A 15,127-nucleotide genomic window follows, 5' to 3' on the forward strand; every position below is an offset into this window, starting at 1 on the left:
TCTAGGTATTTTTTGATTTCTCCTTTGATTTCTTCATTGATCCATTGGTTGTTTAGTACCATACTGTTTAGCCTCCACATTTTTGTGTTTTTTTTAGTTTTTTTCTTGTAGTTGATTTCTAATCTCACAAGGTTGTGGTCAGAAAAGATCCTTGATATGATTTCAGTTTTCTTAAATTTACCGAGGATCGCTTTGTGGCCCAGCACGTGATCAGTCCTGGAGAATGTTCCATGTGCACTTGACAAGAATGTGTATTCTGCTGGTTTTGGATGGAATGCTCTATAAATATCAATTAAGTCCAACAGGTCTAATGTGTCATTTAAGGTCTGTGTTTCCTCTTGATTTTGTGTCTGGATGATCTGTCCATTGACGAAAGTGGGGTGTTAAAGTCCCCCACTTTTATTGTGTTATGTCGATTTCTCCTTTTAAGGCTGTTAGTATTTGCCTTATATATTAAGGTGCTCCTATGTTGGATGCATATATATTAACAATTGTTATATCTTCTTCCTGGATTGATCCCTTGATCATTATGTAGTGTCTTTCTTTGTCTCTTGTAACAGTCTTTATTTTAAAGTCTGTTTTGTCTTATATGAGTGTTGCTACTCCAGCTTTGTTTTGATTTCCATTTGCATGGAATACCTTTTTCCATCCCATCAGTTTCAGTCTGTATGTGTCCCTAGATCTGTAGTGGGTCTCTTGTGGACAGCATATTTATGGGTCTTGATTTTGTATCCATTTGACCAGTCTGTTTGTTTTGGTTGGAGCATATAATAGATTTATGTTTATGGTAATTATCAATATGTGTGTTCTTACTGCCATTTCATTAATTATTTGGGATTTGTTTCTGTAGGTCTTTATTTAAGAAATAAAGGTAAAAAGTAAGATTAGTATTGCTATACATTTGACACTACCATTAAAAGAAACACATCTGAAGTGTGCCTAATGTTAGAGAGGAACTATTCATGGTTTTTGTGCTTATTAATGCATTCAGGCAACTCATAATTTAGATAAAACCCAAGGTACCAAATTTGGAAAAAGCACTGCATGGTAAGATACAGTGTTTGGTAGGCTATAGTGTCAGTGGTGCTTTTTATTTTTTATTTTATTTTTTTTTTAATTTTTAAATTTTTTTGGCCATGCGTGTGGCATGTGGGATCTTTAGTTCCCTGACCAGGGATCGAACCCGTGTCCCCTGCATTGGAAGTGTGGAGTCTTAACCACTGGACTGCCAGGGAAGTCCCGTGAGATGCTTTTTAAATTGTTATTTTTAATTAGCTTTTTTGTGTCTGGAATGTTTTACTTTTCCCCTTTTTTCTTTATTGAGGAATAACTGACCAATATAATTGTATATATTTAAAGTGTATAATGTGATGATTTGATAGACATTGTTGAATGAGGTGATGGATGCATTAATTATCTAGCTTTGCTTTTGATCTACAAAAGATATACCTGACATTAGTATATCTTATTGTAAGTGAAAACAAATGAAACATTGAGACATGCTTAAAAGTTAAAATTCTTTGTAAAACAGTGAAACAAGATTTAAAAAAAATAAATTGCAATAAAAGTTATATACATATTCAGTAACAACATAAAATCTGCTAAGCTGTAAGTATTTTAGATCAATCACATGGAAGATAATTGGTAGCAGTGGAAATCAGAGAATTGATAGACAAATCAAATAAAAATTAAAGGAATCATGATTATAATATGGGTGACTTCCAATACAGTATTTAAGTTAGAGACTTGAGATATCACATAGAAAATGTTTCTACAGTTTTAAATAGGTCACTCAAATATTTAGGTGAAACTGGGACTTATTCTTTTCCAAAAATGTAAACAAATGCAACTCTAATTGTACTTTATTGTTTCTGAGATAAATTTCTCTCTGTGTTCTTCATATTATCCTTAGGCCTTAACCTCCCGATCCCTCATTTATCTTCAGTCTTCACTAAGCATTTGTTAAACTCTGTACTGTGATCTTGATTTTTTTAAATATTTTATTTATTTTTATTTTCTTTCTAGTTACACTGAGAAGTAATTGATGTACATCACTGTATAAGTTTAAGGTATGCAGCATGATGGTTTGATTTACATATATTGTGAAATGATTATCACAATAGGTTTAGTTAACACTCATCATCTTGTATAGATACAATAAAAAGAAAAAAAAAGTCTCCTTTTGATGTGAGCTCTTGGGATCTACTCTCTTAACAACTATCCTGTATATCATACAGCAGTATTAACTATAGTCATCATGTTCTGCATTACATCCTTAGTACTTCTTTATCTTATAACTGGAAGTTTGTACTTTTTGACTACCTTCCCCCAATTTCCCCTCCTCCAACCCCCCACTTCTGATAACCACAAATCTCATCTCTTTTCCTATGAGAAACAGTAGAATGGTGGATGGTGGTTTCCAGGGGCTGAGGGTTGGGGGAACTTGGGAAATGTTGATCAAATGGTACAAACCTGAAACTAGAATACAAATAAGTTCTAAGTATCTAATGTACAGCATGGTGACTATAGTTAATAATAGTGTATAATTGAAATTTGCTAAGAGTGGATCCTAAGTGTTCTAATCACACACACAAAAATGGGAAATGTGAGGTAATGTATGTGTTAATTTACGTGATTCTAGTAAATATTTCACAAGGTCTATGTATGTCAAATCTTGTTATACACTTTAAATATATACCTTTTTTGTTAATTATGCCTTGGTAAAGCTCGTAAAAATTATTCTGTAGTGCAGATCATTTATTCTGGGGATTTTGTTGGGTTGGCTGGTTGGTTATGTCATAATTTCTATTTCTCTTTTTCCCCTCTTTTTCAAATTATGCTCCTGAATTTCCAATTTTTTAAATTTTTGCATATATATTTCATTTCACCTTATCCACAAGTAAGGTAGTGGGAAGTTCCATGAATACCATCTATTTGCTCTAGTTTAATGTGTATGAATGATCTTTGATTCTTTCCCAATATATCTGAGACCTGCTTGTCTCAGAGTTTCTATATGAGAGCTATATACTAAGTATAATGTTCACATTTTTTTTTTCTAATCCAGTTACCTGTCAGATACGGTGGTGGCCAGAGAAAGAGGGACAGAAGCTTCCAGGAATTGGTATAGGTCTTGAGTGTATCATAATTTTCTAGATGACCTTAGCAAGTAGTGGTGGTGTTGGGAGTTGTGAGGAGGTTAATATTTCAATGCGTAAAATTTCTGAAGAAATATAATATATGGGGGTATATTATTTTTGTTATAGGTCCAAGGAAGGTAGACTTGATGTTCTAGGACTTTTATAGACATTATTTTTTCCTTAACTTTCTTTAACTCTAAAGAGAGTAAGTTAGTTTGTAAAATGTCTTAGTCTTCTTTTAATTAGCTCAGCCGATCGTTAGCTCTAAGAATTGTGTGAGGGTATTCCTCACATGCTGTAAATTGTTCCTTCAAATCCAGGTGGAGCCTTGGTAACTTGGCTTTAGATAGAGACAGTTACCCTAAGTTCTCATGCCCCATGCTTCATCGGCTTCTTTCCTGAAATTATATTAACTCTCTTCTCAACCAGTGGAGGTAAACATAGGTGAAATCTGTCAGGAAAATTCTCTGAAATTTGAAAATGGGGAAAAGATATTACTGGGCTTGCCCTTCTGTCGTCTGGGCTATTTTATAGTTTTGTAGAGCAGGTTAACTGGTAGAGATGAAAGTCATTTCCGTCTGTTGGAACAGATAATCCCTAATGGTTTATGGCCATGTTAGACATTAACAAGCTTCGTATCTCACCCAAGAATCTAATTCTATCATTTCTTTGGTAAACTGCTTATCTATCTAACTTTTCAAATGATCTTTGGGCTATTTGCCTTAGATTAATGATTTTATCTTTTTGAAAATTATACCTGAACCATGTTGGAGGTTTCACTGAGATGCCCCAGTGGACTGACCTGATGGAGACAAGTAAACTAAACCATGTGGGCTGGTTAGTTCCAGGCCTGTCTTCTCCTGACTCCTGGATTGGATTCCAAATAACAATAGTACTTCCACTTTGCTGACTCTCGATTTTTCTAAGTTGCTTTTTTTCCCTTTCTGTTGATTTTGTGTTTTTATATTTGTTTCTGTTTTGCACTCAACTGATAAGTTATTTTCTCTTGGTGACAGCAGCGATTGGAAATTTGGTCTTATGGTCTGATCATTTGGTGATATAGGTTAGATCAATGATAGAGATGTATTCTCTGATGTGAGAGAGATAATGGAGAATATAGTTTGTTAATCTTTTTGGGTTTTTGTTTGTCTGTTTGTGAGCTTATGTCAATTAAGAATTTTGTACCAATTAGAAGGAAAAACATCTCTCTGAGATTTTAACTGGGGAGTTTTGGTGTTTAATGTTCCCCTGTGGCTGAAGTTATGGAACAGAAGCTATAGGTACTCTCTGTGTCTATGCACCTGTACTTGATAAAAGGACTTTATCTTTCATGAAGTCAGTGTGAAATGTTTTCCTACTTCAATAGAGAATTAATAAGTTCTATTATTATGTCCCTTAAACTTAAAGGAATTCTATTCTGATTTGTTTATAGAGGTAAAAGAGCCCTTATATAAATCTAATATTCTTCCTTAAAATCATAGGAAGAAAAAAACACCTGACCTAATAACTCTGTGCAATGCACACCAGAAAAATACAGAAATTGCTGGCTTAAAAACGTTTTTAATCTAAGTTTACATAATTAAGATGAATCTTTAGACAAATTAGACTGGGTTAGTAGTTTTGGCTAAAATAATAAATAGTAACTCTCTGGTCTTTTCCTTGAATCTATCAGTATGCTTTATAATCCAAGCATTTTGTTTTTGTTTTTGTTTGGATTTGCTTTCTCTTGAAGTGACAAGTTGATCTGAACTTCTAGGCTTTATTATTGGTTTACTGATCAAATAAGTTAATATTACTCCTGGAAAACATTTACAATTATGAAAGAGATTAGTTTGTGTGTGGCTAAATTGAATTATTATTCTGACACTTTTTTATATCAACAGTGATTATGTGTTGTAGTGTTTCAGTTTAAATATAATTTACAAATTTGGATTAACATTAAATTGAGTTAATTAATAGATAATGATTAGATGCCTAGATAATTTCTAAGTAAAAGTGAATACTCAAACATTGCTTACTAAACATAATTTTAAGTTTATATTCTGTTACTTATTATTCTTATATGCCTTACAGTGGCTATATCTTTGGGTAATGTTAATAAACATGTTCATTTAAGGTACTTTATGAAGGTGTAAAAGTGCTATGTGTGGCTGCAGGGAATGAGTTTTCTTAGTCTGCTAAAGTATTTGATAGAGAGTTCTCAAATAATAGACCTCTTAGTATTTTTCTGTGAAATAGAAGTTCATTTTCTTTATTAAAAGTTACGATTATTATGGTTGGTTGAGACTATATTAGGAGGAAGAGTACCAAGATAAATATACTTAGTATGTATGGTAATAGGATGTGGTTTTGTTTATCGAGAAAAAGAGGGTCATTTTGTTTTAAAGGTTCCAGTTGTTCCAGAATGTCAAACGGTTTAGTGAGTGACAAAATCTTAACAGATATAGAAAATTGTAGAAGGTTTAAAGAAAGGTAGTTTTTACTCAACTTAGTTTATAATAATTCAGCATGAAAAGGAACAATGAAATGTATTAAAATTTTGCCAAAGTTGGCTCATTTTAGATGAGGTTATTTATACAAAAAAAGAACATTGAAACTTCTGCTGCCCAAAATGTAAATGCAAGAGTATACTGTGACTTTTACCTTTGTTAAAATGATTAAGGTGTGTTAGAGATCTTAACAGGAAGTGATAAAGGTTATTATTTACCTTCTGTAGGTAATCCGTCTCACCAAAATAGTTTTGTTTTGCTTTATTATTTAATTAACAACGAAAGCAGCACAGATTCTTCAATTGTCAAAAAGATAAAAGTTCCTTACAACTGTGTTACCTTCTTAAATAATTATTTAAAAATATTTTACTCACTTTGATTAAATAGGTAACCAGGTATTGTTTCTCAGGCATCCATCATCCTATCTTAAACAATTGATCAGATCTTGACAATTCCTTTGATTTTACTTGCCCAAGATAGGATCTAAGTTGAGAAAAAATAAATAAAACTTCAACTCTGGGGGCTTCCCTGGTGGCGCAGTGGTTGAGAGTCCGCCTGCCGATGCAGGGGACACGGGTTCGTGCCCCGGTCCGGGAAGATCCCACATGCTGCGGAGCGGCTGGGCCCGTGAGCCATGGCCGCTGAGCCTGCGCGTCTGGAGCCTGTGCTCCGCAATGGAGAGGCCACAACAGTGAGAGGCCCGCGTACCGCAAAAAAAAAAAAAAAAAAAAAAAATAACCTCAAGTCTAACATTCATATTTAAAGAGATCTTACAGATTCTCCAGGAGGCCCTTGGAAAATCACAAGGATTTATTATTTACCTTATAAAAGAAAAGATGCTATAAATAGGTTTGTTTTATAACTCCATCTTAATTAACATTATTGTAAGAATTATGTGAACAAAACTGTCAAATCAGAAGAGATACTTGGTTTTCCTAAGGTTAAATTTTTATAGTTAAAATATTATCAATGTAAATATTATAGAGATGTTACATTTTATGGGAAGGCTTAGAGATTTGCCAATGCCTATGCTGCCATAATGCATTCTTATGCTTAGAGGAACTATTGATTAAATCTTTATGAAATATTTACTGTACCCCAATAGAAAACTATGATATTATTAGCATTGTGTTAAATTAACCACAGCCTCTCAGTCTCATCAAATGCTTTTCTGCTCCTAGGTGTTTGCCTCAAGTCTCTGGTATAATCTAGAAGCTAAAATTTGTGTCTTCAACAAAGAAGGACAGTCTTAGAGCCTCTTGGAAAGGATTCTAACAGGCACTCTGAACTATTGATACATCAAAGAATAGACTTTTGGCTACAAGCTGCCCAGTTGGCATTGCTTAACAACTTTGAGTTTATGCTATGGAGTAAGTCAGGATTTCTAGGACCCTTTTTAGTCCAGAAGCAAACAGACTTTGTGAAAGCAGATTGCTGACTTGAGTCCCGATGAAACAAAATTCATCATTTAAGACTGAGGAAAACAATCTTATTATAGTTATTTGTTTGGAATATTATTGGAATTATTTTTTTAATGTTTCATTTTTAATGTTATGGAAGGAAGTCTCATGCATTTTTTTCTTAAGCTGTTCCTAACACTTAATCTAGTAGACTGTGCTTCTGTAAAGCAAAATGAAACGTTTTAATGTTATTTGATTCTCACTGGCCTCTCACAGTTCAGAAACAAATAGTACTTTTTACTTGAGTGCCCTTACCTTTCATAGCAATGTTATTTATTTATTTGTACAGGTTCAATAAGAATTTGTCCTCCTTTATTCCCAGATATATAATTGAACAAATTGCTTGTGCAATCATGGCCATACTTAGAACATCATATTTGCAAGTGACTCTCATCAAATCAGGCATAATAAGCACACTCTTAAAGAACAAGTATTGACTTCATATGTTGACCAAATGACTACGAAGCCCTCCTAAGAAAACTGACTTGGTATCTGGTTTATAAGGTCCCAGTCTCACAGGTAGTAAGAAAGGTCACTTTCTGACAGGCTAGGGACCTTAGAAAAGTTTGGGGACCATGCCATTTTCTGGAAAATTCTATCTTTATCCCTCCATGACTAGTTTTTAAAGATAATTGCATTATTTTGTATTTTGTAAATACAAACCATAGTTTCTTGGAGCTTCATTGACAGGATTTCCATCAGTATTCATTTTTCATGTTATAGTAGTCTTCCATTAAATTATGAAAGGATATGTCATTTAATAAAATGATTCAGTCTTCCTCAAATTATTTCATCAATTTGGTAGATTTGAGAAATGATGGTCAATATTTTATTGACTACTTTGATTTTCTCATATTTTTTTGAAACAATGAGGGATGGCATTTATCATTTTATAATTTTTAAAACTGTACTATTTAGGAAACTTTTTTAAAAAGTAGGTTCACTGTATAAATGTTTGTCTTTATATATAAATCAAAGTATCTTAATTGAAATTAAGAAGGTAGAGTCTGGAGGAAAGTCTTTCAGCATTGAATTTATAGGGATTTTGGAAATTGGGACAGATAAGAAAATATACTGAGACCAAAAACTTTGCTTATCTAAATTATTTGTGTTTCACTAATTCAGTAGTAGAATTCATCAAGTCATTGCAGAGTAAAGAATCATTATAATCAGAAAATTAGGATTTTTCAAAATCTACAGGCATTTGTTTATAAATGATCTGTGCATTAATAGTTCTAAGTTTCATTTTATGCTAAGACAAATGTATTTCCATGTATTCGTCTTTAAATAACTCTCGTTATCGGTAGGAAAACATGTTTTGGATTTTTAAAAACTTTATTACCATACAGATTTTTTAAATGTTCCCATTTCTAGAATCATAGAATGTTTAAAGTATAAGCAACATATTCTTTAACATATACATTTTCAAACTAGTGAATTCTACTTTCTTATGTGAAATGTTTCAGTCAATTCCTTTAATTTTGATTCAAATACATTTTCCTACCAAATTTTTTCATTAATTGTATTATATTACCTGCCTTCTGATTAAAGAGCCTTAAAGTCCAAAGAGAATCTTTTTGTTTCACATACCAGTGACTTAAATACCTTGCTACCAAGGGATTTTTATCATTCATGCCAAAATTTCTCTCAATTACCACATTTACAAGCAAAATGAATTTTCCTATTGTTTTGTCTTTATGAATTAAATCACATTTGTTTCATAAAATTGCAGTTTTACAACCCAGAGTTTTATAAGTTTCTAGATATTTATAGAAATCAAAAATTCCCTTTTCCTAAAAACTAATGTAATTTGTGTATGTAACATTTCTGGGTTTGATCATAAAATGTAACATATCTTCCACTCAAGTAATATAAGTCCCATATTTCTTGAGATTTCAGCCGAAATATATTTCAGTGTTTTGTACCTATATCAAATTGTTGGTTGCAGCGTCACCATGACTAAGCACCAATATAAATATAGCTTTCAGTAAAAGCTGCAGGCAGAGAAACATTTCTTCGCATATTGTGACATTTTGGAAACAGAATTTGAGATGTGATTACAAGTACCAGTATAGTTATGGAAGCAATGGCTGGGGTGTTTAATGGTAGGTCTGTATCCTTCATATACTTTCAAAGCAAAAGCTAGTATAGTGTAGTGGGTGAGTTTATGGTCTATGGATTTATTATGTCTGCATTCAGGTCCCACCTAGGGGGTCACACCAAAAATCTTTGCTACCACTGCTGGCGTAGACTAGTGGTGCGATGCCAGGGGACTGATATTCTTTATAGCTCATAAAAGCATTTTGGATATTAAACTATGACATGCCAAGCATCTGAAACAGTGTCAGGCTTGTAGTTTGTACAAGTGTATTAGTTCTTGATGTTATCATATACTTTTTACCAAAGGAATATTGTTTACTAGAAACATTAAATCAGAAATCACTTTTATCAATGATGTGTGTGTGTATACTACTATGATGTTATATACACATCTTATATTTTTACCTTTGCCTAACATTCATTTAGAAAGACTTATTTATGCTCTGCCTGTTGACTGATGCCACTCTGTCAGACATTAAAAAGTCATCCCATGGCCTTTTATAATACCCCTTCCTCTAAATAACATCCGAAGAGTGGTTTATTATCAAAACTGCCCTGTTGAAGTGATAATGTAGATATGTATAATAGATAGTCTAGTGTAAAAACATTTCTCATCATTTTTTTCCCTAGGATGGAGTGCTAGAAATGAAATAAGTGAGACTTATAGGATTCTTTTCTTTTCCCACCCACCACCCCTGATGTTGGCAACCACCAGTCTGTATCTATGAGGTTGGGGTTTTTTTCCCCTAAATTCTACACATAAACATCATATGGTATTTGTCTATTTCTGCCTGACTTACTTCACTTAGCCATAATCCCCTCACTGACCATCCATGTGGTCACAAATGGCAAGTTTCATTCTCTTTTTTATGGCTGAACAATATTCCACTGTGTGTGTGTGTGTAATATAATTACTTTATCCATCAATGGTAGCTCAGATTGTTTCCACATCTTGACTATTATAAATAATGATACAGTGAACATGGGGCTACAGATATCTATTCGAGTTAGTGTTTTTGTTTTCTTTGGATAAATACCCAGAAGTGGAACTTCTGGATCATATGGTAGTTCTATTTTTAATTCTGTGAGGAACTTCCATACTGTTTTCCACAGCGGCTTCACCAGTGTGTGCCAAAACTGAAGCCTGACCCTCAGGCAACAGCCATGATTACTTAATAGGCCTTTCTCACAGAAAGACAGAGCTCTTGGGTCTCTTTCCTCTTCTTGTGGCCTGGGGATGGTAGCTGTTTAAGAACCTTTTCTCCATTGGTTGCAGTCCTACTGGACCCACAAGCGTAAGCCCCACTGGCCACCAGAGCCAGGCAATGTAGAGGTGTCCCCTGGCAGCAGCCGCAAAAATCGGGGCACCAGACAGGGGTATGAACTCCTTTCTCTGTGATACTGATTATTACAATCCCATGAGACCAGGAATGCAAGCTCCCTGACCTCCAGGATCAGATGGTTTAGAGGTGTCCCCTGGGTGGCAGCCACAAAAATCATTACACCAGATATGTAAAAGCTCCCTACCAGGAGATACAGCAAAGGGAGAGTGCAAAGATGGCACCTGCCAATCTCTGTCCTGGAGAGTGTTCCAGCAGGCTCCTAGATGTGTCTGTTTAATTAGATGTGTGCCCCTGAGGCCGACACTTTAATATGAGCACATGAGCCTTCTTCATTTTAGGTCTGGGCACGATCAGCTGCTTCTGAGCTGGGCCCTGGGGTCAGTGAGTCTGAGCATGCGAACCCTGTAAGAGCAGCTTCTGAGATCACTAGAGTCTTATATGTCTTGGGACATAAGTCCCATTGGTTTTAAAACTCTGGGGCTTGTCTCTCAGGTGAAGATCTTAAAAGTTGAGGTGCCCCATGTGAGGTTCAAACCTTTCCCTCCTCGGGGAGAAGCTCTGGGTTTTGAGTTCCCTCCTGGTTGTGGGTCACCATGCCAGGGGGTGGGGTTTATGGTGAGATTGGGTTCCAGCCTCTCCCACCAACTTTGATTTGTTGTTCATCTTCATCTACCTGGTGTATTGTCATCACTCAGCCAGCCTTTAGGTTTTTTAAGGAGGAAGTTGTTTTATAGGTAGCTGTACACCCAGTCTGTCCAGGGATGGAGGTGAGTTCAGGATCTTCCTAGTCACCATCTTGAGCTGGAACCTCATTCTTTATCTGCAAGATAAAAGAATTTACTACACATTCATATTCAAATGCTATTAGTGAAATTACATCAATATTAAGTAATTATTTCTAGTGGTAACACGTGGAGTAAGCTAAGTGTTACAGAAACACTATAATAATCCACTTTAGTATCAACAGTTGTATTTTGAAATAACAGGTTTCGAGTAAAACAGAATCTAAATGAACCCATTTCTAAAGGATTTGAGCCTAAAGGATTTGAATTAGGATGTTGTAAAATAGGTTATTTTTAGAAAGAAAGAAGACATAAAATAATGAAAGAAAGGAAACCAGAAGGGGTACAAGAATGAAAGAAAAAAGGAAGGGATAGAGAGAGAGAAAAAACTATTTTATAGAAAGAAATACAGTTGACGCTTGAACAACATGGGTTTGAACTGCATGGGTCCACCTATGTGTGGATTTTTGGGTTTTTTTTGATATACAGTCGGCTCTCCATATCCATGGTTGCACAACCATGTATTCAACTAGCCGCAGATCACAAACTTAATATACAATCTGTGGTTGGTCTAATTTGTGGATGTGGAACTCACAGATGGAGGGTCGACTATGGGACTTGAGCATATGTGGATTTTGGTATCCACAGTGGGTCCTGAAACCAATCCCCTGCAGATACCAGACAACTGTAGTTGTATTATGGATGACCTGTTCTGGCTTAACTGCACAAAGAGTATTGTAAAATTCTAAGTGCCATATTTGCCAAGTGACACTGAAAACCTGGATTACATTCAAAGGTGAGTGCCCTGTATATCATACTCTTGAATTTCTGCCCTAAGTTGCCTGAGAACTATACCTAGATTTAAATCTAGCAGTGTAGCTTAGTAGCTATATTCTTGTGGATGGTGAAAACTAAAAGAATGAAATAATCTCCACACCTAAAATTTGTTGCTGAATTTCAAAAAAGGGTAAATTATCCAATTTTACTCATAGTGTGTGGCTTTGTAGTTCATTTAAGTTATATACCTCTCTGTGATTAATTACATGAACAGTACCAGTTCAGTGCTCCCCAAGATATAATCAGCATATGACAAAGTGCTCTCACTTTCAACTCCGGAATAAGCAAGCTCAAACCTTCTTATTTACTGTATTATATCTCTGGGCCTTTACTCTGATCTTCTATACAGTGACACTCTAAGAAGGGGGTGTGGTTTGCAGCATTTTCTATATGTATATGACATAGGGACACTTGTTCTCTGGAGAATTTCTTGAGGCTGATATGGAGAATCATTTCTCTAGTCCAGTCTTAGTGGAATATTTAATTTGTTCACACTTTTCAAAAGCTCAATAACCCTTGATTGTTTTATTTACGCACTTATATTTTGCCAAAATATTCCATTCCAGTCTGATACCGTCTCATCATAAGGTATTTTGAATTCCCTGAAGTTGGAACTGCCAAATCCAACTGAATTTTTTAGAATTTAAAACCTGATTTTACCTTGACTTTAAAGTATAGCCTCATACCTCGTTTCTCCTACCACAGCCACTCTGCTCTGGGTAAAAGGTAGAATGTGGCCAGGTTTGGCCAGAGATGGGGTCAGGGAATTTCAGTCAGGGTCAGCAGTTTATGGAGCAGTAAGTACAATCCCATGTGGCCACAGGGTTTCAAGGTATGGCCCAAACTCCCTTAATAAGTCATGCCTGTGCCACTGTATGCAAGTGAGAATAAGAATACTTCTTAGACCAGAGTACATATAAATGTGGGATGGAAGATATACCTACTGGCCCCCACTTTTCTCCAACTTCACCTCCAAAAATAAGCGGAGACAATACTTAACAGAATATCACTTCCCTTGATTGCACCTAAGATGGAAGAGAGGGCCTTGAGCCAGGGAGTTCTCTTCTACAGTGAGAGGGTCTCAGCAGGTAGCTGATAAACTCACATACCTGAAAGCTTTTATCATCTCGTTAGTTTCCAATTGTCTTCCAGTGCTCTCACATCATTTAGCTAAAGCCTCAGCTGGCCTTTGTCAGCTCTCATCAGGAGATGTACATCCCAGTGATATCAAATCAATTTTATATCACAGTACAAGTCAAATTGTAAGTTTGCTTGGCCAGCATCTATGAACTACTTTATAATAACTGAAATTCAGCATTTCCAAAATCTGTGTTTTGAAAATGCTGCCAGGTGAAGGCCCATAATGGACTTAGGAAGACCAATTAATTAGGATACTGTTTCATCTGCCAGGATTGTTTAGCAGTATCCAAGTTAACAGCCATGTGTTGCTTCCAGGTGTATTGCTCAATTTCCAAACTTTCTTGTTGGTATTTTTAGAAGAGTTCAAAGCATCTGTCCTCAACCTTGGCTTCACATTAGAATCATCTAGGGAGCTTTTAAATATATCCATCCTTAGACTTCACCTCCAGAAGTACTGATTTAATTGATCTAGGGTGAATCCCCGGCATTGGTATTGTTTAAAAACCTCCCCAGGTGAGTATAATTTGAAGCCAGCATAGACTACCACTGTTTTAAAATAACTGCAGTTGCTTTTTCTAAGCTTCATAACAAGCTTCTGCTAGGTCAATTAAAAAAGTGTTCCATCGAGAAAAAAAGAAATTAATAATTAAATGCTTTAGTCTTTTTTCTTAACCAATATGTTTCTGTACTGCCTCTAGAAAGTCCATATTTGAATACTCTGTCTTTAGCCTGGACTTTTATCCTTGAAATAAAAGATTCTTTGCTCACCTCAGAAGTGACATATCCATTAAACAACTGCTGATTATTGAGCACCTACTATGAGCAGGTTAAATTCTATGAGAAAAATTCAGATATTTAAAACATGTTATTAACCTCAAGATATATCATTTCTGAAGAAGACATACTTATCTGAAATAATGACCACCCATAATACAAAAATTAAGTGATGCTTGTCGAGTTAGAAATAGATGCCAGTATTTACCAACCTAGCCAACACACTGCTAGAATTCTTTCCCTCAGGCCTTGAGGGTGAAACAACCCTCATGGGGATTAGGTGAGAGAACCTAAACTACTATGATGAAGTGGGAAGGGATGTGAGGTGGCAAAAATTGGCCTTATTATTCAAAGACCACTGATTAAGGTTACAGACATAAGTGCCAGCGGTAGATTGCAAAACTAGCCCCAATTATTTCCTCTTCCTGTATCTACACATTGTCATGCTGTTCTCCATTAATGCTGCATTTGGCCATGTGACTTGCCAGCTGTTGGTGTGCCGCCACTGAGTCTTCCGTATTTCTGCTTTCCTCTTAGGCCTCTGTTGTCACCATGGGAACATGCCCTGGCCAGCCTGTTGCAGGATGAGAAATGTGGATGAGAGTAGTCGCCCCAGTGAAGAGTCAGCTGATTCCGGACGTGACTAAACACAGGTAAGTTCAACACAGCCGTCTAGCCAGCCCACAGTTGACCTTGCACCTGTGAGCATTACACTCAAAAGGATGAATAATAATCCAACAAGTAGATTGGAGGAATGGTAAGAATAAAAGCATGTATCTTTTATTTATCTCTCTGAGTTTTAAAATATGAAAATTTTCCAGAATAAAATCACCTTTCTAGTTGCTATCTACAATGATAATTATTGCACAAATAGTTTTATTTCACGAATAGTTTTAGGAATGCTTATTATTCTATAGAAATACATCTACCTTTGTATGTTACCTCCCAGAGAATTACCTAAACTTTTTAAAAGAAAAAGCTTTGTTTTGAGACACACACTTTAAATTTTCCTCATCACCCAGGAAAGTGGGAAGGAAGATGAAGTATCTGACTCCTTCATAGTCT

General features: G+C 35.4%; 1 long non-coding RNA gene across 1 annotated transcript in view; it reads left to right on the forward strand.

The window, feature by feature from the left end:
* LOC114906253 overlaps positions 1-14,766 on the forward strand; it is an 86,242-nt gene extending 71,476 nt beyond the window's left edge. The window contains exon 3 of the long non-coding RNA XR_003796410.1: positions 14,600-14,766. This is a non-coding gene — a long non-coding RNA (uncharacterized LOC114906253). The remainder of the gene's footprint in view (positions 1-14,599) is intronic.
* The last annotated feature ends 361 nt before the right edge of the window (positions 14,767-15,127 follow it).

The sequence above is a fragment of the Monodon monoceros genome, unplaced genomic scaffold, assembly GCF_005190385.1.
Source record: "Monodon monoceros isolate NGI ecotype Baffin Bay Population unplaced genomic scaffold, NGI_Narwhal_1 Super_Scaffold_22, whole genome shotgun sequence".
Taxonomy (NCBI): domain Eukaryota; kingdom Metazoa; phylum Chordata; class Mammalia; order Artiodactyla; family Monodontidae; genus Monodon; species Monodon monoceros.